This window comes from Pan troglodytes, chromosome 2, assembly GCF_028858775.2.
Source record: "Pan troglodytes isolate AG18354 chromosome 2, NHGRI_mPanTro3-v2.0_pri, whole genome shotgun sequence".
Classification (NCBI taxonomy): Eukaryota; Metazoa; Chordata; class Mammalia; order Primates; family Hominidae; genus Pan; species Pan troglodytes.
This window is the reverse complement of record NC_086015.1, coordinates 46,837,699-46,860,819: the sequence shown is the minus strand read 5'-3', so window position 1 is coordinate 46,860,819 and position 23,121 is coordinate 46,837,699. Positions and strand designations below refer to the sequence as shown.

Genomic DNA, 23,121 nt, shown 5'->3' with positions numbered 1-23,121 from the left:
TCTGCTACACCCACTGTGTCACCAATAGTTTCATCTCCCAGACTTTCCAAATCATCTTCCCTCTTTCTTTCCCTTCTCCCCGACTCCCCTTCATGGCATCTCTGTATGATTAGCTGCCTATTTAACTATCTGTTCCCCTGCTGGGTCAGGAGCTCTCAGGGGAAGGACCATATCTGACCCACCACCCAGAGCCCAGGGACAGGCAAGAGCAGAGACTGAATGAATGAATGAATGTGGATATATGATGCATTACCTGACACATGCTTAGCAGTATGAGGGTCTGCCTTCCCAGGACAGCACCTGTGGTCCAGGATCAGTATCTCAGCCACCCTCACCTCCAGTCCCACTGCCCCCTTGACACACAGCAAGTGCTTAGTGAATGCCTGTTGTCTCCACCTGGACTGAGCAATAATAGAGTAGTAATGTCAGGTGGTTAAAGGCATGGCATTGGAGTCACACACAGCTGGGCTTGGACCTGGCTCTGCATTTACTGGCTGTGTGACCTAGAGATGGTGGCTTCACCTCTCTGGGCCTCGGTTTTTGCATCTTTATTGGGGGTACAGATAGTCCCTCAGACAGGCGTCAGAGAACGGAATGTCCCAAGAAGATGGATATGGACTTAGACATTTGCCTTTCTCTGGGGTCCACAGGCTACCAAGAATGGACATTAAGACTATGATGGGTTTTTACTCACGCAGAAGGAAGCAGGGGACCTTTCAAGTGAGGCCTCCAAGTTTCTCTAGGCCAAACACTAGTTTCCAATAGAGAGACCCAAGGAGCTGCCCAACAAGAGCCACAGGGTCCTCGGTCCCTCCCACAGAACAGCTAAGTTCTAGGACCTGGGCTCCTTTTTTATTCTCCCTCACCTCCCCCCTTTTGTACATCCTTATTTTAAAATAATTTTTAGACTTGCAAAATAAAGCACGAGATTCCTGGATACCTGTCTGCCAGCTTCCCCTAATATTAACATCAGTTAAATTGTGTTTAGCCTAAGGCTAAACATATATTTTTATATACTTTTAATATATAAGACATGTATTTTATACATTTAATATATAAAACTTACATATTTTAAATTTGGCGTAAAGATTTCTCCACACATAATGAACTGTAACCAAACTGAATGTATAAACAGGCTATAACCTATTCTTGTGCCAATTACAGAGTTTCAGCCAATCGCATGTGGCCAACCATTCAAATGGTGTTCAAATAAGGCAAACGCCAAGCTGTAACCAATCCAGCTGTTTGTCCCTCACTTCCATTTTCCACATCACTTTCCTTTTCTGTCCATAAGTCTTCTTCCACATGCAGCAGCACCCAAGTTTCTCTGAACCTAATCTAGTTTGGGAGGCTGCCCGATTCTCAAATTGTTCTTTGCTCAATTAAACTCCATTGACTTTGCCTAAGGTTTTACTTTTTTTTTTGACAGAGTCTCACTCTGTTGCCCAGGCTGGAGTGCAATGGTGTGAGCTCAGCCTCGGCTCACTGCAACCTGTGCCTCCCAGGTTCAATAAACTCTCCTACCTCGGCCCGGTGGCTGGGATTACAGGTGCCCACCACCACGCCCGGCTAATCTTTGTATTTTCAATAGAGGCAAGGTTTCACCATGTTGGTCAAGCTGGTCTCCCACTCCAGAGCTCAAGTGATCCACCTGCCTCAGCCTCCCAAAGTGCTGGGATTCTAGCCGTGAGCCACAGCAGCCGGCCTCTAAGGTTTTACTTTTAACACATCTACATAATCACAGTACTGACTAAGAATCTAAACAAGGAAATTAACATTGACATGATACTATTGAGTAATCTACACACCTTATTCAAATTTCAACAGTTGTCCCACTAATGTCCTTTCTCTGGCCCAGGATCTAAACCAGAATGCGCTTGGTTCTTATGTCTCCTTTGTCTCTTCATTCTGGGGCAGTTCCTCAGTCTTGCTTTGTGTTTCATGACCTTGACAGTTTTGAAGAGTACTGGCCAGTTCATTTGTAGAATGTCCCTAAATTTCAGTGTGGTGTTTCTTCAGGATTAGACTGAGGTTGTGTATTTTGGGCAGGAACAACACAGAAGTGATCTTATGTCCTCAGTATACGTATCAGAGGTACATAATTTAAAGATGTCTCTTTCCTGGTGATGTTAACTTTGATCACTTGAAAAATGTGGTATCTAACAAGTTTTTCCACTGTGAAATTACTATTTACCTTTTGTAATTAATAAGTATCTTGCTACTTTGAGACTACACAAATATCCTATTTCTCATCATGCTTTTGTCCACTAATTTTTGCATCCATTTATACTTTCCAACAGTAATTATTACTGTGGTTTTTTCCAAATGGTGATATTCTATTTCCATCATGTATTAATTAGAATTCTTTCTACATGTATTAATTAGAATTCTATTATAAGAAAGAGCTGGGCCTGGCACAGTGTCTCTTGCCTGTAATCCCAGCAGTTTGGGAGGCCAAGGCAGGTAGATGGCTTGAGTCTCAGAGTTCGAGACTAGCCTGGGCAACATGGCGAAACCTCATCTCTGCAAAAAATACAAAAATTAGCCAGGCGTGGTGGCATGCATCTGTAGTCTTAGCTACTTGGGAGGCTGAGTTGAGAGGATTGTTTGAGCCCGGGAGGTGGAGGCTGCAGTGAGACAAGATTGTGCCGTGCACTCCAGCATGGGCAACAGAGGGAGACCCCATCTCAAAAAAAAAAAAAAAAAATTTTTTTTTTTAAAAAAGAGTTAGCCTTTCTTCTTAAGTATTTATATTAGTATGAACTCATGGGTATTTATTTTATCCTGTTACTCTCATTATTTATCTTGCTGTTCAAATTGTCTCATCCTCTTTTAAAATATTTCAACCCATCTGTTTCCTGTTAAGCTGCTTTTCCTAATGAGAGGTGGCCCACGGCTAAGTCACTCCCTCAGTGTCACTCCCCAGCCATAGCACGTCAGACACTCCCTGGTATGCAGGGCAGGTGGTTGGGAGACCTCTGAGCCTTTGTGTGAGCAACTAGGTTTCCCATTTCCCTGAAACTCACTGAGGCATCTTCCCAACAAGGGCTGGGCTTTTTCCTGGAATGGGCAGGTTGCAGTCGGAGGAGTCAGTCCTAACATCACAGGCAAAGAGTTCCAGGAAGGGCTGAGCCTGGCCAGGTAGCCCCAGATCCCCCACCCCCACCCCTGCTCTCCATCAGGCATCCTCCCTCCAGCACCACCAAGCTCATGCTCTGATTGCCCCTTCTTGAGTCTGGCAGCTCTTGACAGCCTGGTTTTTGATGGGAGAGCCCTGGGTTGGCCCTGCCTCATCCTCTGTCTCACTGTTTCTTTCTCTTTTATTTCTCTGTCTTCCTTGGGCAAAATTCACCCCATTCTGGCTTAACTCATGAGAGAGTCAGTCCAGTCCTTCTCTAGGGCCTTAAAACTTTGAATTCCTAGGCTACAAACTTGCCCTCCAATTTAGAAGCCTGGTTAGAGCCCACATTTACTCACTTTTATTTGCTGTTATGCCAGAACCTCAGATCTTCCTAACATGCTCCATTGACGGCACAAAAGGGAGGAAATGATGCTCCTCTCACCTCTTCCACTTCCTCTTTCTGTGCTGTCCCCAGCCTGGCCCCCGCTGGCCACTCAGACTGTGTTATCTCCTCTTTTGTACATCTGCCCAAGGCACCCTTCAGCTAAGGGGTTATGTATAATCCTTTCCCCAACTGCCAGTCCCTTGCCTTGCTACAAATGCATTTGTTTGAAATCAATATATGTATTCATTTATCAAAATATCTTCACTTACATATTTACTACATGTTAGAATCACAGAGTGGTTCTCCAGACATCTGCTTTGTGGGTTAGGCCAGGCTGAAGTTATCACATCCGTTTTGCAGACAGGGTTGCCAGGATTCAGAAACCCCGTCACTTGCCCAGAAACACAGTTGATAGCAGCCACATGGACTTTCTGACTCCTACTCCGGTGCTCTTTTGCTCATTGTCTTTGTGAATATTCTGTGTAATTATTTGCTCCTTTTTGCTCCCCAGCCCCTCCACCTCAGATCTGGTTAGTGATTCCAGGACAGAATTATTGCTTGCTCATCTGAACATCCCCCACTGCATAGCCCAGCCAGCACTGGACACACAGTAGACACTCAGTAAATGTTTGTTGGGAGAATGCAGGCTTTGATATAGAAAGCCTTCCTAGAATTACTTGCTCTTACCTAACAGTGGTCTTACTGCTTCTTATACAAAGACTCCACCACCTGAGGCTTTCTGGGACTCAGTTTCCCTGTCTGTAAAGTGACTATAGAGCAAGCTTATCCAACCAACAGGCCACATGCAGCCCAGGACAGCTTTGAATGCAGCCCAACACAAATTCTTAAAATTTCTCATAACATTATTAGTTCAGCCCAAGGTCAGGGACAAAAATAGCAGCAGCTGGGTGCACCCTCGGGTTCCAGGCAAAGAAGATCACATACTGTAAGGCTAGGAAGTTGGTGTTTGCAGGTGACCCTGGAAGTGGGTAAGTGTCATGGACAGGATGAGCTGTCAGCTTTCTGGAGCCAGTTTCATTTCTTGGGAACTATTTTCTTTTAAATATTTTCAAGGTCTCTGGAAACTGAGAAAGCTGACAGCTAATCAACTGTTGAGAACTGGAGACCTTGCCTGATCACTCCTTCACTTTATCACCCCATCTATCCATCCAGGAAGCCCTTCCTGAGTGCCTGTCCTGGGTTTCATTCCAGACAGGGCACTAGGGGCCGAACAATAATGCTGATGCTTACATGGCACTTGGGCTGGACAGGACACTGTTTCAAGTGCATTACATGTATTAATTTGTCTAATCCTCCCACCAACCCAATGTTATAATGAGGAAAATCAGGCACAGAGAGTTAGGTAACTTTTCCAAATTGCAGCACTGGGATTTGGACCAGACTACCTCCACCCCCACCCTCAGCCTCCACCCAGTTAGTTTACAGGATTTTCCCTTCTGAATCAGATATTTTCCCCTCTCCCCAGATACATTTTGTAGTTTTATGATGTTGTTTTTCTCTTTTCTTTTGTTTTCTTTTTTTCTTTTTTCTTTTCTTTTTTTTTTTTTTTTGAGACGGAGTCTTGCTCTGTCGCCCAGGCTGGAGTGCAGTGGCACGATCTCAGTTCACTGCAGCCTCCGCCTCCCAGGTTCAAGTGATTCTCGTGCCTCAGCCTCCCAAGTAGCTGGGATGACAGGCATGCGCCACCATGCCTGACCAATTTCTTTTTATGGTTAAGGGTGGGGCCAGGGGTTCCCTAGGGGTTAAGGCACTATTACGTTTTTTAAAATGTCAGTCGGAGGCTGAGGTGGGTGGATCACCTGAGGTCAGGAGTTCAAGACCAGCTTGGCTAACACGGTGAAACCCCGTCTCCACCAAAAATACAAAAAAATTAGCCAGATATGGTCCCATGCACCTGTAGTTCCAGCTGTTCAGGAGGCTGAGGCACAAGAATTGCCTGAGCCCAGGAGGTGGAGGTTACAGTGAGCCGAGATCATGCCACTGCACCAACCTAGGTGACAGAATGAGACTCTGTCTCAATCAATCAATCAATAAAGTGTTAATTGGTGTTTTCCCACCATTCACTTTTCTTCTACTCAAACAGTGAGACTCAGGAAGGGTCTTTGAATTTTTTCTTGGTCTTTGAATACAGGAGTTTGAGAAAATTAAGGTTCTCTTTCTATTCTATACCAAACTAAAAAAGCATTCCCCAGGCTGAGAAGGTAAGAGGCAGCAGGGAAGCAGGTCAGTCTAAACATTAGAGGGACACTGTGCCCTGTCTTATGGCCACGGTCCTGGTGTTTGCGGGACTTAGGGGGCACAGGGACATGGCACATGGGGAGTCCAAGGTGAACAGGGCCACAGGTAGCCCCATCCCATGCCCTAGCCTGAAGCAATCAAATGAAGTCTTCAATGGGCTGCCAGGCCTGAAGGTGCTAGTGGACTACCCTGAGTGTGGACACATAGGCTGGTGTCCAACAGGGAGGCAGGATGCTGATGTCTAAGTGGAGGCCCGTGTGGACAGGTGCCACCAAGAACCAGGTGGCACCATGCTCCCCTGCACCTGGGCAGTAACCAGTTTCCTGGAACTGATGTAATTCTGGGCGAGTGGTGACCCTCACAGTGACTGCAATTAAGTTTCCATATCCTGTAGAATGGGGGTCTCAAAATAGAAAATAGCTTCTTCTAGAAAACTACAATCATATTTTCTCATCTACATGAGTGTGTGGCCAGAGGTGCTCACTGAAGGCACCTTTGGAATCCCCTGGCAGAGCTCCTGTAGCAGGCACCATTGGTGGCCCTCGTCTACCAGAGCTCCCACCTGCTGGGCACACACTGGCTGACTTCCAGCTGTGAGTACCCACACTGCTCTGTCTGTGGCCTTGCTCTGGCTAACAAAGCCTGTCTTGCCCCTGCCCACCAGTGCAGCATGCCAGAAATTCCAGGACATAATGTTCCCTGCCCCCACCCCCCCAACAAGAACCCTCAACCAATGACTGAGGTCAGTTGGTGCCTAAATACCCCACCTCCCTTGCCCTTGGGTGGAATAACTCCAAGGTGTGTGCACTGCACTGTCTCCCCGAGTTTCTCCTGGGGGATTAAGTCCAACCACCCACAGGGGAAGCTGGTTTGCTAACACACTCTTCACTGGCTGCCTTCCTTCCTCTGCCTCACCTCCCCACTCTCCTGCCCATGTCTCCAACTTCCAGATAAACTGTTAGTGGGACCATATGACATTGCCAATATTTGAGATTTTTGACCTATAAAAATGGCAATTTCATATAGTTCAACCTAAAATTTACACTCAAATCTTTGTCTCAGAGTCTGCTCCAGCACTATTTCCCCTCCAATGCTTATCTACCTGCTTTATCCAAAGGCTGTCCGCTAGGTCTCCTCCTGTCCCACAGCACAGCGGGTTCCTGGAGAGGTAGAGGTGGGACAACAGGGAGGCGGCTCCAGGAATGAGCACGTGCCCCACCCACATCACATATCAGAGTGGGAAGTGTGGCTACAAAATGAGGAAGTCATGAAAGATATGGAAATGTTGTAACTGGAAAAGTGATGGAATGTTTGGAAGCAGAAGCTCTGGGTGTGGGCTTGGAATCTGGAAAAGGGAACATGGGTTCATGGCCTGTTTGGCCTGATCCCAGTCCTCTCTCCTAAAGAACTCAATTCCCTCTAAATGGAGAGTTCTGGGCATATAAATAGGCTCAGGAACACTTTGGCTAAATCAGAACACCAGGCATAAACATAGCACTTTGCCATCTCAGTTAGCCACCCAGCAAAATTAACCTGTTTCTGTGGCTCACAGAGTATGGAGACCACCCTGCTAGACAGCAGGGGAGGAGGAGAATTTGGATGAGAATCCAGGCCTGTTTCCATCTAAGCAGTTATTTTTGTCTGTATCCCACAATAGGAAATGCATTTTACCAGGCAGTCTATTGTACACATACACACACCTGAAAAAAAAAGTTTCACAAAATAATATTACCCAACTACCAATTAAAAGGATAGTTTCTATTCCTTTCTGTTTCATAGTTTTTAAAAGCTGAACATGAGCTGGGTATGGTGGCTCATGCCTGCAATCCCAGCACTTTGGGAGGCTGGGGGGGCAGATCACTTGAGGTCAGGAGTTCGAGACCAGCTTGGCCAACATGGTGAAATCCCGTCTCTACTAAAAATACAAAAATTAGCTGGGCATGGTGGTGGGCACCTGTAATCCCAGCTACTCTCGGGAGGCAGGAGAATCACTTGAGCCTGGGAGGCAGAGGTTGCAGTGAGCCGTGATTGTGCCACTGCACTCCAGCCTGGACAACAGAGAGAGAGAGACTCCATCTCAAAAAATAATGAATAAATAATAAATAAATTTAAAAAAAGCTAGACATGGCTCATTAACTGATTTCTTTTTTTTTTTTTTTTTTTTTTTTGGAGACAGAGTCTTACTCTGTCACCCAGGCTGGAGGGCAATGGTGCAATCTTGGGGCTCACTGCAACCTCCACTTCCCAGGTTTGAGCAATTCTCATGCCTCAGCCTCCCGAGTAGCTGGGATTACAGGTGCCCATCACCACACCTGGCTAATTTTTGTATTTTTAGTAGAGATGGAGTCTCACCATGTTGGCCAAGCTGGTCTCAAACTCCTGATCTCAAATGATCCACCTGCCTCGACCTCCAAAAGTGTTGGGATTACAGGTGTGAGCCACCATGTAATTAACTGATTTCATAACCTGCTTCTGGGTGGTGACCTTCAATTTCAAATATTGCCCTTGAGTGTATTCAGAAATGAATTGGGTGTGGACAGAATTTCTGGGCTTTTCCCAAACACTGTGCATTTGCTGTCAGCCTCTGTCCCATTCAGGGGTTCAGGAATTGCTGGACTGAGCCAGAGGAACTTTGAAAAATTCATAAGGTAAAGAGGGTTCCTATCTCCTAATCCAGTGATTAAAATGAGGCATTGCTGTCACCTTCATATTTTTTGCCACATCCCTCTACCACCTATACTATGTATTATTGTATAAATATATCTTCTATAAATCAACTCACCACTCTTTAAAACTTAAATACTCACTCTAGTCCTGTTTTATGGAATATTATCAGTAAAATCACACATTTGATGTTATTTCCCAAGGCAAACAAATAAAAACATAACTAGAAAAATAAAACATGTTTGTCCGTTCCACCTTAACTCATCAAACCCATGACTTTCCCTGCCCAGTTCCTTTCACAAGAAAACCATCCTGTCTCTGCACAGTTTGTGCTGTTTCTAATGCCCAGAAAGGCCTCAACCTCTGTCTACCTCTCCAATGACAATCAGTGCCATCACTGTGGCCGACAACACCTAAACTCATCTAATCTTCACACCAACCAACCCTATGAAGCGTTAGGGTCATTTCCATTTTACAAATGAGGAACTGAGGCACAGAGAGATCAGGAAGACTTGCCCAAAATCCCAATGCTAGGGAGTGATGGAGCCAGGTTTTAAATCCAGGCTGATGAGAGAGCCTGTGTGCCTAACTACTAGGTGTTCCTGGCCCCTTCTAAAGCTGCCCATCCCAGTCTCAACCCTAGTATCATCCCTTAGAGGACACGTTCCTGGACTACCCAGCCCATTGGAGGCCTTTCGTGTCTGCTGAACACTGTGATCTTGCCTTGTTTAACAAACACTTAGCACTCTTTGCTAGTTGTCAGCTCACAGGCAGGTTTCCAGCAAAGCCCTGGGAATAGTCAGGGGCAAAGGGAGATGAGTCAGAGGCAACAATTAAAGGAGTCTTAATCTAAGGTCCATGGATCCCCAAAGGACCCATACCTGGTATGCAAGAGATCTGAGCTTACATGAGAATAAGATTACATCCTTATTTTCACTAACCTCTAATGGAAATTCAGTATTTTCTTTCATTGGAATGTCACCCATGACTTTGTCACCAGTGAAATCCCTGATAGTTTCATTTCACATTACCATCAGAACAGACATCTAAAAATATTTACACTCATTACTTCCTGGAAATTCAGACCCACTGCTAGATCTTGTATTTAAGGCATTAATAAAGATACACATAAATAGCACACACTATACTACAATTTTTTAAAAACTTGGTAACTATTTCAATGGGATTGACATTCTTAGAAACTTCAGTAGAATTGATAATCATATGTGTTTTATTTTATGCATTTTAAAACATGATTCTGAGAGGGGCCCCATAGGCTTCACCAGACTGCTGGGGGTAGGGGTGGGGGCCATGGCACAAAAAAGGTTAAGACACTTGGCCAGGCTCCTTGACTCACACCTGTAATCCTAGCACTTTGGGAGGCCGAGGTGGGCGGATTGCCTGAGGTCAGGAGTTCGAGACCAGTCTGGCCAACATGATGAAACCCCGTCTCTACTAAAAATACAAAAAAATTAGCCAGACGTGGTGGCATGCGCCTGTAATCCCAGCTACTCAGGAGGCTGAGGCAGGGGAATTGCTTGAACCAGAGAGGTGGAGGTTGCAATGAGCCGAGGTTGCGCCATTGCACTCCAGCCTGGGCGACAGAGCGAGACTCCGTCGCAACAAAAAACAAAACAAAACAAAAAAAAGGTTAAGACACTCAACATAGAGTATCATAATTTAGAAATGGGTTTTGGACCCAGACGGACTGGAATTCAAACGTTAGTTTTGCCACTTACAAGTCAAGTTACCCAGGCCTCAGTTCCCTCACCTGAAAAATGGGCATTACTACCTACCTTATGAGATTAGCATTTAGCACCTGAGTAAAGGTGATTTCCTAACCCAGCTGGACTTCCTAGTGAGGCAAACAATGCGTGGGACCCTGGGATAGGGTCCACCTTTCTCTCTGCTTCCTATCCCTCCCACCAGAGAAGTCATTTGTCTCCCTCAGCCTGGCGAACCCAGCTCTCTGTAGCAGGACAGAAAGTCTGGCCTCAGACTCTTCTTGGATACTCTATTTCATTTCATTTCCTTTTTTTTTTTTTTTTTTTTTTTTGAGACGGAGTCTCGCTCTGTCGCCCAGGCTGGTGTGCATTGGCGCGATCTCAGCTCACTGCAAGCTCCGCCTCCCGGGTTCACGCCATTCTCCTGCCTCAGTCTCCCGAGTAGCTGGGACTACAGGCGCCAGCTACCACGCCCGGCTAATTTTTTTTGTATTTTTAGTAGAGACGGGGTTTCACCATGTTGGCCAGGATGGTCTCAATCTCTTGACCTCGTGATCCACCCGCCTCGGCTTCCCAAAGTGCTGGGATTACAGGCGTGAGCCACCGCGCCCGGCCTGCTCTATTTCATTTCTGAGCCCAGGATCTGCACCCACACCCAAAATTAGCTGCGACTATCAGAGACTCCCAAGACAGACCAGATATCTTGCTATTATATTTTAAGCCTTTACATGCACTTCTACATTTGTCCACTGGATGGGACTGGTTCACATTCTAAACACCGCAGCCCAACAGGGCAGAGTCAGAACTTCACTCAGAGAGCTGGAGCATCCGATCATCCTCTCCTGCCTCTCCCATCTCACTCAGATTTATTTTTATCTTTTCAAATACAGCCTGATGTACCAAAAAGTTCTCACTTTGTGCGCCTTTCCAGTAACCTACCACCCTAAGTATGGTAGCAACTCTCCTGACTTCTAACATTACAAGTTAGCTTCTAAAAATGCTAATCGGTCGTATAGAATATATTCTTTTGTGTTGGTTTCATTTGTTCAACATTATGTTTGCGAGATGACGTGCAGTTGCAGTTCATTCATTCTCACTGCTTCAAGGGCTCCATTGGGCAAATATGCAAAAAATGTATTTGTATCCTCATCTATTGCCTTGGCATTTGAGTAGTTTCCAATTTGGGGTTTGCTTTGCTGCTGCACTGTTGATGGGAGTTATCAGCCCTTCAAACCACCCAAGATTGATTCGGAGCTCCAGACTGATGATGCCACACATTCATCAGGAGGATTTGAAAAGAGTTACTACTCACGTAATGAGGCTTTCTGGGGACAGCAGGGCCCACACTCAAGCAAAAGAAGGGGCACGTGGCTCTGGTTTTTATAGTGGCTGGGCAGAGGGCAGGCGCGTCCAGGATGAAGGATCCCTCTCCCACAGGCTGGAGTTTGTGTGGTTTGAACTGCCCGTCTGCACCAAGGAAGGGAGCACCATGAGCTACCTGTAGGCATGTCCAGGTGTGGAGAAAATGAGAAAGGGGAGTGATGGGGCTTGAAAGCTGTCACAGTAAAACATCAAAAATTGAGTCAGACTCTTTATTCCAGAGTTATTACAAATGTGCTGCTATGAGCATTCTTATTCAAGCCTTTTCTGTTGGGTATGTTTCGAGAACATTTGACTTTGGCAAATACTACCAAACAGTTTTTCAAAGTGTCTGCAGCAAATTACATTCCCTCTAGCAACATTTACAGATGCACCACAGTTTAATCCATTCTGTAGCTGAGGGACATTTGGTTTGTCTCCAGTTTTTTTGTAATCAACAAATAAATCTGCCACAAACATTCACGTGCAGATCTTTGTGTGAACATAGGTTTTCATTTCACTTGGGTAAATACTTAGGAATAGAGTGACTATGTTGAATGGTAAGCGTATACTTAACTGTGTAAGAAACCAGTCAAACTGTTTTTCCAAAAGTGACCATACCATTTTTGCATTTCCACCCACAAAATATGAGAGTTACAATTGTTTCACATTCTCCTAAGTTCTTGGTATGGTCAGTCTTTTTACTTTTAGCCATTATAATGAATGTGAAGTAGTATCTCATTGTGGTTTCAGTTTGCATTTCCTTATGAACTAATGACATTGAACATATTTTCATATGCTTCCTTGACATCCCTATACCTTCTTCAATGAAAGTGTTTTTTCACATATTTTGCCCATTTTTTACAAAATTGGGCTGTTTTCTTACTATTGAGTTCAGAGGATTATTTCCATATCCTTTATAAAAAGTCTTTTATCAGATATATGATTTGCAAATATTTTCTCCTAGTCTGTGTCTTGTGTTTTATTCTCTTAGTGTCTTTTGAAGAGCACACATTCTTAATTTTGGTGAAGTCCAAGTAATTGACTTTTTCTTTTATGGATTATGCTTTTGGTGTCTTAACTAAGAAATCTTTGCTTACCCTAATGTCATAAAGATTTTTTTTCTCTTATGTTTTCTCCTAGAAATTTTATAATTTTAGGTTTTACTTTTAGGCCTATGATTGATGAGTCTGTATTAGCAAACCTTGGAAGGCTATTTGAAAGAGGTTTCTGATAATATAAATTTATGTATCTTCAGTGTCCAGTAAACACTGAAAATACATAAAGAGGGTCATATTTCTGTACATAAAGTCAAATGTTAAGGATTTCTGCTAATTCAGAATTTAACTTTCAAAATAAATGGCATGGAAGTCCAGGGAGATGGGGGCTGATTTCCTCTTTGTATACTCCCTTTTATAGATGTATTGCCTACAGCGTATATTTAATAGTGTGACAGTTAATTTTAGATGTCAACTTGACTGAGTTAAGGAATACCTAGAAACCTCATAAAGCATTATTGTGGGGTGTGTTTGTGAAGGTGTTTCCGGAGGTGATCAGCATGAGAGTATGAGTGGACTAATGTGGGCGGGCACCATCCAATCTGCCAGGGACCTGGAGATAACAAAAACAGAGAAAAGGTGGTCTGCATCCATCTATCTGCTGGAGCTGGAATACACTCTTAGTCTCCTGTCAGAACTGCAGGCTCCCAGCTGGTCGCAGTGGCTCATGCCTCTAATCCCAACACTTTGGGAGGCTGAGAAGAGAGGACTTCTTAAGCCCAGGAGTTTGAGAACAGCCTGGGCAACACAGTGAGACCCCATCTCTAAATATATATATATTCAAAAATTAGTCAGGCATGGTGGCATGCACCTGTAGTCCCAGCTACTCCGGAGGTTGAGGTGGGAGGATCACTTGAGCCTGTGAGAGTGAAGCTGCAGTGAGCTGAGATTGCACCACTACACTCCAGCCTAGGCGACAGAGTGAAACCCAATCTTCCAAAAAAAAAACTTCAGGCTCCCCAGCCCCTGGACTCCAGGACTTAATACCAGTGGCCCCCATGCTTCTCAGGTCTTTGGCCTTAGACTGACAGTTACACCATCCGTTTCCCTGGTTCTCAGGCCTTCGGGGCTTGGATAGAGCCATGTTTCCAGCATCCTAGGGTCTTGCACATTATGTCCCAAGGTTGAAATAAACACAATCAGATAACTTTAAGGAAGATGCCAAATCCTGTGTTACACCAACCATTGAGTTGTCAGACAACCACTGCAAAAGACATTTGAAAGAGAAACACGGTGATCAGAGGTGGGGAAGAAGGACCTTCCTGGTAGGCACCAGTAAACTATGACAGTAAGCAAGATGATGACTTAAGAGTCCAGCAGTCAGTATTAGCCCAGCTGATTTCACACACTAGTCCTGAGGTTATTTATCTGGCATCTCCACACAGTCCTAGGAAACTTATCTGTAGTCTTCACTCAGTCCATCTTGAATGCCACACAGTAACTCCCTTTCCTTTCTTGGCTAAAACTGCCGCAGGGCTTTGGCAGACTCTGAATTGTATTCAAGTTCACCTTGTGCACTGCTGGTTGTGCACCTTGTGGCTTGTCACCCTCGTATCCTCAAGAATGGTCTAGAGCCCCACAGAGTCATGACAATGGTCAACAGAACGCCACAGGGCCCTTTCCATCTGAGTTGTTTCTCTGGATTTCTTTTAATAGACCCTGGTATACTGCTGGAATAGAGGTGCCGTATGGAGTCTAGGGTGGTCTGGGCTGCAAAGGAACACAGAACCTAAGTGAGGACTTGATAATAAGAAAGCAACAGACAAGTAAGAAACCTCTTGGGGTTGGAATGCCAGCTAGATAACCATGTTGATATGGCCTGAGTCCCAGGATCTGGTGGATTGTGGAATTGCAGCTCTAGGGTTCATCTTGATCCTTGGAAGAGATTCAGGGCACTTAAAGCCTTATTACAAAGTTTTATTTAGTTTTGCTGGTGCTATAGTTTTGCTTCTATCTCATCACAACTTTGGAGGTGGGAGAGAGGTGTGGTTTGTAATTTATATATATGTTTGGAAAATTGTTCCATAATACGTGAATTACTCTCAGTTTAGATATGAGATTTTTCTGGGGAGGAATGCATTCCTGGAGCAGTTCTTCTGACTGTAGTAATACCTGCCTTTCTCAGGGGTTGCCTCAGACTACCCAGAGAATAAGCATAACACAACTCAGACCTGGCAGACAGCTTCTAATGCACCAATCATCTCTTCTAGGGTGTTTCTATGATGCTCCTTCACCCAACTGTACCCCACAGTAAGATGCCCAGGCTCGGGTGGGCAGAAGGAGGAAGGAGGGACCTGGGAACCATGAGTCACCCATTTCAGTGGAGGTTGAATACGCAGAATCAGGAAGCACAGAAATCCACACCCATATCATAATGAAATTGCAGCACATCAAAGGCAAAGAGAAGATCTTTAATGAAGCCAAGGAAAAAGCACAGATTACAGAGAGCAGACGCTGAGACTGAGAGTAGACTTCGTAGTGGCCACAGTGGGAGCCGGAAGCCATGGGATACAGTGAGTGTGACTTGGGACTCTTCACCATCAAATTAGAATCAGGAGTTGAAATTGATGGTTGTTCAAGAATCTGCTCACGGTAAAGGGCATTTCCAGATGGGAAACAGAATTTATCACAACACGAAACTCAGGAGAGTGAGACTCAAGGAACTCACTGAAGAACGTACTTCCAGCAGAAGAAGAGTGGTCCTGGAGAAAGGGTGTGATTCTGAGATAGGCAGATGAACAGAGCAGTCAGTGAAGGTATGAGCAACGGAAAGCAACGTGGACTCTAAAGCTCTGTTAACTGGGTGACCCTGGTTATCTGGGTTGCAGGGAGAAAAATTAGAACCCTCACCAACACCACACAGCAAATAAGCTCTGAATGTTTTAAAACCTAGAAGATGCTATGGGAGAGCATCTTCATGAGCTCTGGAGACAAAAGGCCTTCTTTAACAAGGTCCTAAATGCCCAAACAGTGAAGGAAAACATCAAGAAATTCAGGCCGATCGTGCTGGCTCATGCTTGTAATCCCAGCACTTTGGGAGACCGAGTTGGGTGGATCGCTTGAGCCTAGGAGTTCAAGACCAACAAGGCAAAACCCCATCTCTACCAAAAAAGTGCAAAAATTAGCCAAGGGTGGTGGTGCGTGCCTGCAGTTCCAGCTACTCGGGAAGCTGAGGCAGGAGGATCACTTCAACCTGGGAGGCAGAGGCTGCAGTGAGCCGAGATCGGGCCACTGGCACTCCAGCCTGGGTAGCAGAGTGAGAAACTGTCTCAAAAAATAATAATAAAAAAAAAAATTTGCCCGGGCACAGTGGCTCATGCCTGTAATCCCAGCACTTTGGGAGGCCAAGGCAGGTGGATCACGAGGTCAAGAGATCGAGACCATCCTGGCCAACATGGTGAAACCCCATCTCTACTAAAAATACAAAAAATTAGCTGGGCATGGTGGTGCGCACCTGTAGTCCCAGCTACTCAGGAGGCTGAGGCAGAAGAATCACTTGAACCCGAGAGGTGGAGGTTGCAGTGAGCCGAGATCACACCATTGTACTGCAGCCTGGCGACAGAGTGAGACTCCATCTCAAAATAAGTAAATAAATAAATTAATTAATTAATTAAAAAATTAAAATAAAAAAAATTACCCAGACGTGGTGGCTCGAGTCTATAGTCCTACATATTTGTGGGGCTGAGGTGGGTGGATCACTTGAGCCCAGGATGTCAAGGATGCAGTGAGGCATGATCGTGTGACTGTACTGTAGTCTAAGCAACAGAGTGAGACCCTGTCTTCCCTACCAAAAAAAAGAAAACACACAACATTTATCCATTAGGTTCTCGTCTTATATGGACACCCAAAACAATTGCATAGTAACATCAAAGATCATTGATCACAGATCACCATAGCAGGTATAATAATGATAATGTGGCTGGGCACAGTGGCTCACGCCTGTAATCCCGGCACTTTGGGAGGCCGAGGCAGGTGGATCACCTGAGGTCGGGAGTTCGAGACCACCCTGACCAACATGGCAAAACCCCATCTCTACTAAAAATACAAAATTAGCCGGGCGTGGAGGCACATGCCTGTAATCCCAGCTACTCGGGAGGCTGAGGCAGGAGAATTGCTTGAACCTGGAAGGTGGAGGTTATGGTGAGCCAAGATCGCACCACTGCACTCCAGCCTGGGCAACAAGAGCGAAACTCTGTCTCAAAAAAAATAAAAATAAAAACAATGAAAATGTTTGAAATATTGCATGAATTACCAAAATGTGACACAGAGACACAAAGTGAACACATCCTGTTGAAAAAATTGCTCTTGTAAGACTTGCTCAACACAGGGTTGAAAATCTGGATTTCTAAAAAAACACACATAATCACTAATATGTTTATCTGTATCCAATAAAAGAAAATGGTCTTAAAATACAATATGAATATGATCAATAAAGCCACAGAAGTCTGGTTTTGTAATGCAGTTTGTTTTTTTAAATGATCTCTCAAATCGTCATTCCCATTAAGTAGTATGTGTGGTCAAATCCTATTCTAGAACTGGGCCGTACAGTAGTCACTAGCCATATTTGGCCATGAAGCACCTGAAATGTGACTAGTCTGAACTGAGAAGTACAAGCATAAAGCACATGTCAGATTTCAAAGACAGTACAAATAACGGAATGTAAAATATCTCACTAATAATTAATAATTGTATAGTGTACACTGCTCGGGTGATGGGTGCACCAAAATCTCAGAAATCACCACTAAAGAACTTATGCATGTAATCAAACACTATCTGTTCCCCCAAAACCTATTGAAATAAAAAATACTTTAAAAAATAAAAAATAAAAATAAACATAATATCTCATTGTTATGTTGATTACATCTTGAGATAATTTGTTTATATTTTGGGTTAAATAAATACATCATTCAAATTAATTTCACTTGTTTCTCTTTAGGGCTTTAATGTTGACTATTAGAAAATTTAAGGCTGGGCAACTTAGTGAGCCCTCATCTCTACAAAAAAATTTATAAATTAACCCAAGCACAGTGGCTCATGCCTGTAATCCCAGCACTTTGGGAGGCCAAGGCGGGCAGATCGCTTGAGCCCAGGAGTTCAAGACTAGCCTAGGCAATGTGGAGAAACTTCATCTCTACAAAAAACACAAAAATTAGCTGGGTGTGGTGGCACATGCCTGAAGTCCCAGCTACTCGGGAGGCTGAGGTGGGAGGATCACTTAAGCCCAGGAGGCAGAGGTTGTAGTGAGCTGAGATTGTGCCACTGTACTCCAGCCTGGGCAACAGAGTCAGACCCTATCTCAAAAAAATAAAAATAGAAAAATTAGCCAGGTGTGGTGGCATGCGCCTGTAGTCCCAGCTACTCAGGAGGCTAAGGTGGGAGAATCGCTTGAGCCTAGGAAGTTGAGGCTGCAGTGAGCCATGATCATGCCACTACACTCCAGCCTGGTCGACAGTGAGACTCTGTCTCAAAAAAAAAATTAAAATGACACATATGGATCATATGGTGGCTCACCTGTTTTTATTGGACAGCACTGGTCTAGAGTATTTCATTGCTGTGCGTTCCGTATGCGGTGACGGAGTGCCCTAATCTGATAGATGAACTGGTGCAGGTTTTTGCATTTTCTTAATTTGATAGCACTACATTTTCTTTTTCTTTTTCTTTCTTTTTTTTTTATTCTTTTTTTGAGACAGAGTATTGCTCTGTTGCCCAGTCACCCAGGCTGGAGTGCAGTGGCGCAATCTCAGCTCACTGCAACCTCCGCCTCCCCAGTTCAAGCGATTCTTATGCCTCAGCCTCCTGAGTAGCTGGGATTACAGGTGCCCACCACTACACCCAGCCAATTTTTGTATTTTTATTAGAGACAGGTCCTCACTGTGTTGGCCTAGCTGGTCTCAAATTCCTGGACTCAAGTGATCTGCCCACCTCAGCCTCCCAAAGTGCTGGGATTACAGGCATGAGCCACCATGCCTAGCCTGATGGCAATGAATTTCTAACAATTAAGGGTCATGACATCTTAAGAGATGGAGGCTTTCTGGTATTAGGCTGTTCTTGGTGCAGTTGCCACTAGAGGAAAGGGGAGGGTCATCTCTATCTTTCCAAAAATCTCAGTCTCCAAAGTTTTGTGTTTCATTTCACTACCATTAAACCATATAATGATTTAATACCAATTCTAAGTACAAAATTCATAGACATAATTTCTGGCTGAATAAATTGGTTCTGCCTCTTTAAATTTCTAGTGATATTAAGGCCCATGTATTTCCCTATGTTCACTTGATTTTGAAACTATCAAACCTTTCACCTACTAGTAATTGCATTTTTGGCATCATGGTCCATGAAAGGAGAGTCAGGAGACAGTAACCACAGTAAGTTGAACAGGGAAAGTTTAATATAAAGATGTATTGACTATTTGAAGAGAAGTAACTACTACAAGGGAATTGAAGAGAACTCTAAAGAACATCCTAGGCAGAGGGAGACTACTTACAAAAGTACTAATTTGGAAGAGAAGGGAGCCCTGCCCCAAAGCTAGGATGCAGACCTCCTTTGAGAGGGTGCGATTGCAGCTACTGGATGGCACAGATGTTCAACTGGGTTGCCCTAGATGGAGCTCATCCACACTCAGCAGCTGGGGCTAGCAGGCAGGAAACTATGGGTCAAAACTGGCCAGCAGCATCCTGGGCAACTGAAGCTGGAGGGCAAGAAACCACTGCCATTGGCCAATGAAATTAGCCCTCCAGCGCCCCCTGCTGATAAAGTTTAGCATCATGCCAGCTGGCAAAGAAGAAATGTTTTAACATCACAAAGCAATGAAGGTTGGATTTGAAACAGGCAGGCATTAAGTGACAAAAGGTACACCTCCTTTAAAGGTGGGGGGTCTGCTGTTTTGCTCTTGGGATATTTTTAACAGGTCCATAAGAGACTTTTCACTGAAAAGAATTTTCCCAACATCACTAAGGAGGTTTTGCAACTTCTCCTAGGCGAGCGTGGCAGTCTCGGATTTCACCTTTTATTTTTTGTTTTTCAACTCATCTCGCACACTGATAGCCTTTTACTCTTTAAGCCTCGTCTTCTCACAAATCTCTGGCTCCATCTGGCCATGATGAGAGTTTCTGTTTTTCTTTTTCTTTTCTTCTCTCTCTTTTTTTTTTTTTTTTGCCTGAAGTTTAATTTCAGAAAATTATAGTCCCAGGATCACTCTCAGAAAACCACAGGTTTTTAGTCATTTCTGGTACACCAATCCCAAATTATACAGAAAAAAAGACCAAAATGTTTAAAATTAACTGACTTGGGGGAGGTTGGAGTTCCCTTCCTCATGCAGACCGGAGCATCCATAGAATGTCTATCTAGCCTAAGGGGATATAGAATGCACCTGATTTTGAGGGGTCTGGGAAGAGAGGGATAAAGAGAGGCCACACAGTCCAACCAACAGCCCAGCAGATTCAGTTTCTGATGCTTGCCTGAAGCAACAAAGACTTTCTGAAAATAAAAAAAAAAGAAAAGAAAAAAGGCAGAACTTACACCTCATCACCAGGAGACAAAGGCAGGGAGGGGGACTTGAAAGAAACACATTACAGGATTTCACCAGCGGGGAGCTTCTTGTGTCCTGCACTACACCTCTTCTCCTCTCAGAGTCACTATTGCTCCATATCTTGTTTTCAATATGCCAAATTTGGGGGAGGGGACAGACAAAATTTTAAAACAAGATTTTGCCACTTTTAGGGGTTGCATTACAGAATGAAGGAAGAGGAAAGAAGAGTTTATCAATCAAAGGCTGGGCGTGGTGGCTCATGCCTGTAATCTCAGCCCTTTGGGAGGCTGAGGCAGGGAGATAACTTGAGGCCAGGAGTTCAAGACCAACCTGACCAAGAGGGTGAAACCCCCATCTCTATTAAAAAAAAAAATTAAATAAATAAGAAGTGCTTATCAATCAGAGGCTAACGACCAGCATCCTCCAATTCCTTAGACATACTTACTTTGATACAGGAATACTATCTAAGACCCCCTCTATGATTGCCACATGGTCATTGGAGGAGGAGAGGCCTTGGGACAGTTAGGCAGGAAAGAGGAAGCCTCATAACATTCAGGAAGAGAAATATGAACCCTGTTATAAGGGGCATTTGAAAGAGGGTATTGAAAACAAAAATTTGAAAACAAGTCCCAATATTTGTTTAGTAAATATTAGACATCTATGAAAGAATCACAATGTTTGTTAGTTCAGAGTTTAGGTTTTGGAATATGAGACCTGAAACTGGATTATGGGGGCTGATTTTCTTTTGAGAATAGGGTCATGTAGGATGACCTGCTGCCCCTAAACTCTTCTTGCCTCTACGCATGTACCCCGGTGCCCTTTGCAGTCAAGGTACAGCCCCTTCAAGTTTTCCCATGTTCTGTTTTGTGTCTCATTTGCCTCTCAGTTGGCATGAAGACTAAAAGAGTTACGTCACATGGCAGAGGACAGAGTGCAGATACAAGGGGTTGATGGTCAAGAGGTCCCTCTCCTAGTCCCAACTGTGCTACAGGAAGAAGGGCAAGCCCCAATCCTCTTTAGGCCACAGGGTCCCTATCTATAAAATTAGAGAGGGTACAACTCCACGGCCCTATCGGAAAAGTGATAGGATGAGTGACCCGAGGGAGCTAGAATATGGGGGAAAGTTGACAAGAATGAGCAGCAGAGCCAAGAGCTCATGGCCTGATCTCCTGGTAGGAACATTAGGGAAAGTGACTCACCCTGGGCCAACCAGAATTGCCCCTCATTCCTGGCCTACCACTCCCATTTTCTTCCCTCACCTCTTTGGGAAGAGAATTTCTGATGAGTCAGAGATGGTTTACCTTTGTCACTAGCTCAATAGGGGCTATTGCCTGGAACAGAGTAATGTGGATAATTCATGTGCATCTAGTGAGCTAATATTGTTTGGAAGCTGACACACCTATGTGGACTTATGAACAGCAATTTTCCTGTGCCATGCCTCTACCAAAGTCCAGGTTTGCCACCTTCTGGTATTTTTGCATTGATGAAATGTGTATCTTACACATTCCAACCTCTGTGGCCTTTTACTCACCCTCATTTTCTTCTCCCCTTCTCTCCATCCAAAGATCGCCCATTCTTTCACCCTGTTCAAGTCCACTCTATACCAGGACACCTGCTCTGTTCCTTTTCTAACTCTTCAATTCCTTCCAATTTCAGATGGCTTGATGCTCCCCTCTCCCAGGAGTGTTTTGCCCTAAACTGACTGTCAATAAATGTGACCATGATGATCACAATAAAGATATCACTCATTTAGTCCACTAATATATACAACTATGGGCCTGCTCTTATATTATCCTCCTATTTCATTTAATGTGTGCTACCATAATTGCAGGTATTGTACTTCACATTATGATTCTATTTTCAGAGGTTACTAGAGAAAAGAGTTTGCAGTCTGTCTTGATAACCTTCTTCATCACACTGTATTCTTGAAAAGAATCCCGATTAGCCCCCCAAATCATCAGTCTTTGTCCTGAATTAGACAGAATAAAGTGTCTAACTGGCATGTGAGATGAATTCGCCTCTCCAAATCTCCATATCTCCAAATCTCATCCTCAGACCTTCCCAGAACATTCACAGACAGGTAGGCACTAGGAGAATAATAAGTCTCAGAAAACATTCCTTTTGGTTCCCCTTAAAACAAGATGTTGCCACTTTTAGGGGCTGCATTGTGGAAGGAAGGAAGGGAGAAGAAAGAAGTGACCTTCTCACAGTCACTTGATCTGACTTTCCTTATCTGAAATCAAAATATAATGCAAGCTGGCCAGGCGCGGTGGCTCACGCCTGTAATCCTAACACTTTGGGAGGCCAAGGCAGGTGGATCACCTGAGGTCAGGAGTTCAAGGCTAGCCTGACCAACATAGTGAAACCCCATCTCTACTAAAAAATACAAAAATCAGCTGGGCGTGGTGGCAGGCATCTGTAATCCCAGCTACTTGGGAGGCTGAGGCAGGAGAATGACTTGAACCCTGGAGGCAGAGGTTGCAGTGAGCAGAGATTGCACCACTGCACTCCAGCCTGGGTGACAGAGCAAGACTCTGTCTCAGAAAAGAAAAGAAAAAAAAAAATATATATATATATATATAATGCAAGCATCCTTTGACATATCCTCCTGGGATTAGAATTTATGACTACAGCTCTTTCCTTTCCCTGTTGACTTTACACATGATTTTGCAGGCTTATGGTTTATTTTATGGAGAAGACTGAAGGGTGTGTGGTAGCTAAAGGGCAATTCATTTTTCCTGCTCTGCCCAAAGTTAGCAAACAACCATCAACAAGTCCTAAATGGGAGTGTGGGGGCGTCTCCCTGTGGGTGAGAGTGTCCACGCACAGGCTGGATGATGACTAGAAATCAGAAACCCTGAGGGCTGTTCCAGCCTCACAATTCCACAAGCCTCTTTCCCACGCATGGGGAGAGAGACAAAGTGAACAAGTCCAATCCCCTAGTGCCTTCATCTTGGCACTTGGTCAAATCTTGTCTTCAAGGTTTCCTACATTGGTATCTCGTAGACCTCTTAACTAAAATGTAG

The 23,121-nt window shown here is 44.4% G+C and overlaps 1 protein-coding gene across 3 annotated transcripts in view; it reads right to left on the bottom strand.

Moving 5' to 3' along the window:
* ACKR2 (atypical chemokine receptor 2) overlaps nucleotides 1–23,121 on the bottom strand; it is a 61,637-nt gene that overhangs the window by 15,641 nt on the left and 22,875 nt on the right. Inside the window, exons 1-2 of one of the 3 annotated variants that reach the window (XM_063805642.1) lie at nucleotides 3,478–3,546; nucleotides 254–396 (exon numbers count right to left, since the gene is read on the bottom strand). The gene's annotated coding sequence lies outside the window, so the exon portion shown is untranslated. Of the gene's footprint in view, nucleotides 1–253; nucleotides 397–3,477; nucleotides 3,547–11,465; nucleotides 11,652–23,121 lie in introns of those variants that run through there. The other 2 variants (XM_063805643.1, XM_016940835.4) reach the window with 2 other exon arrangements.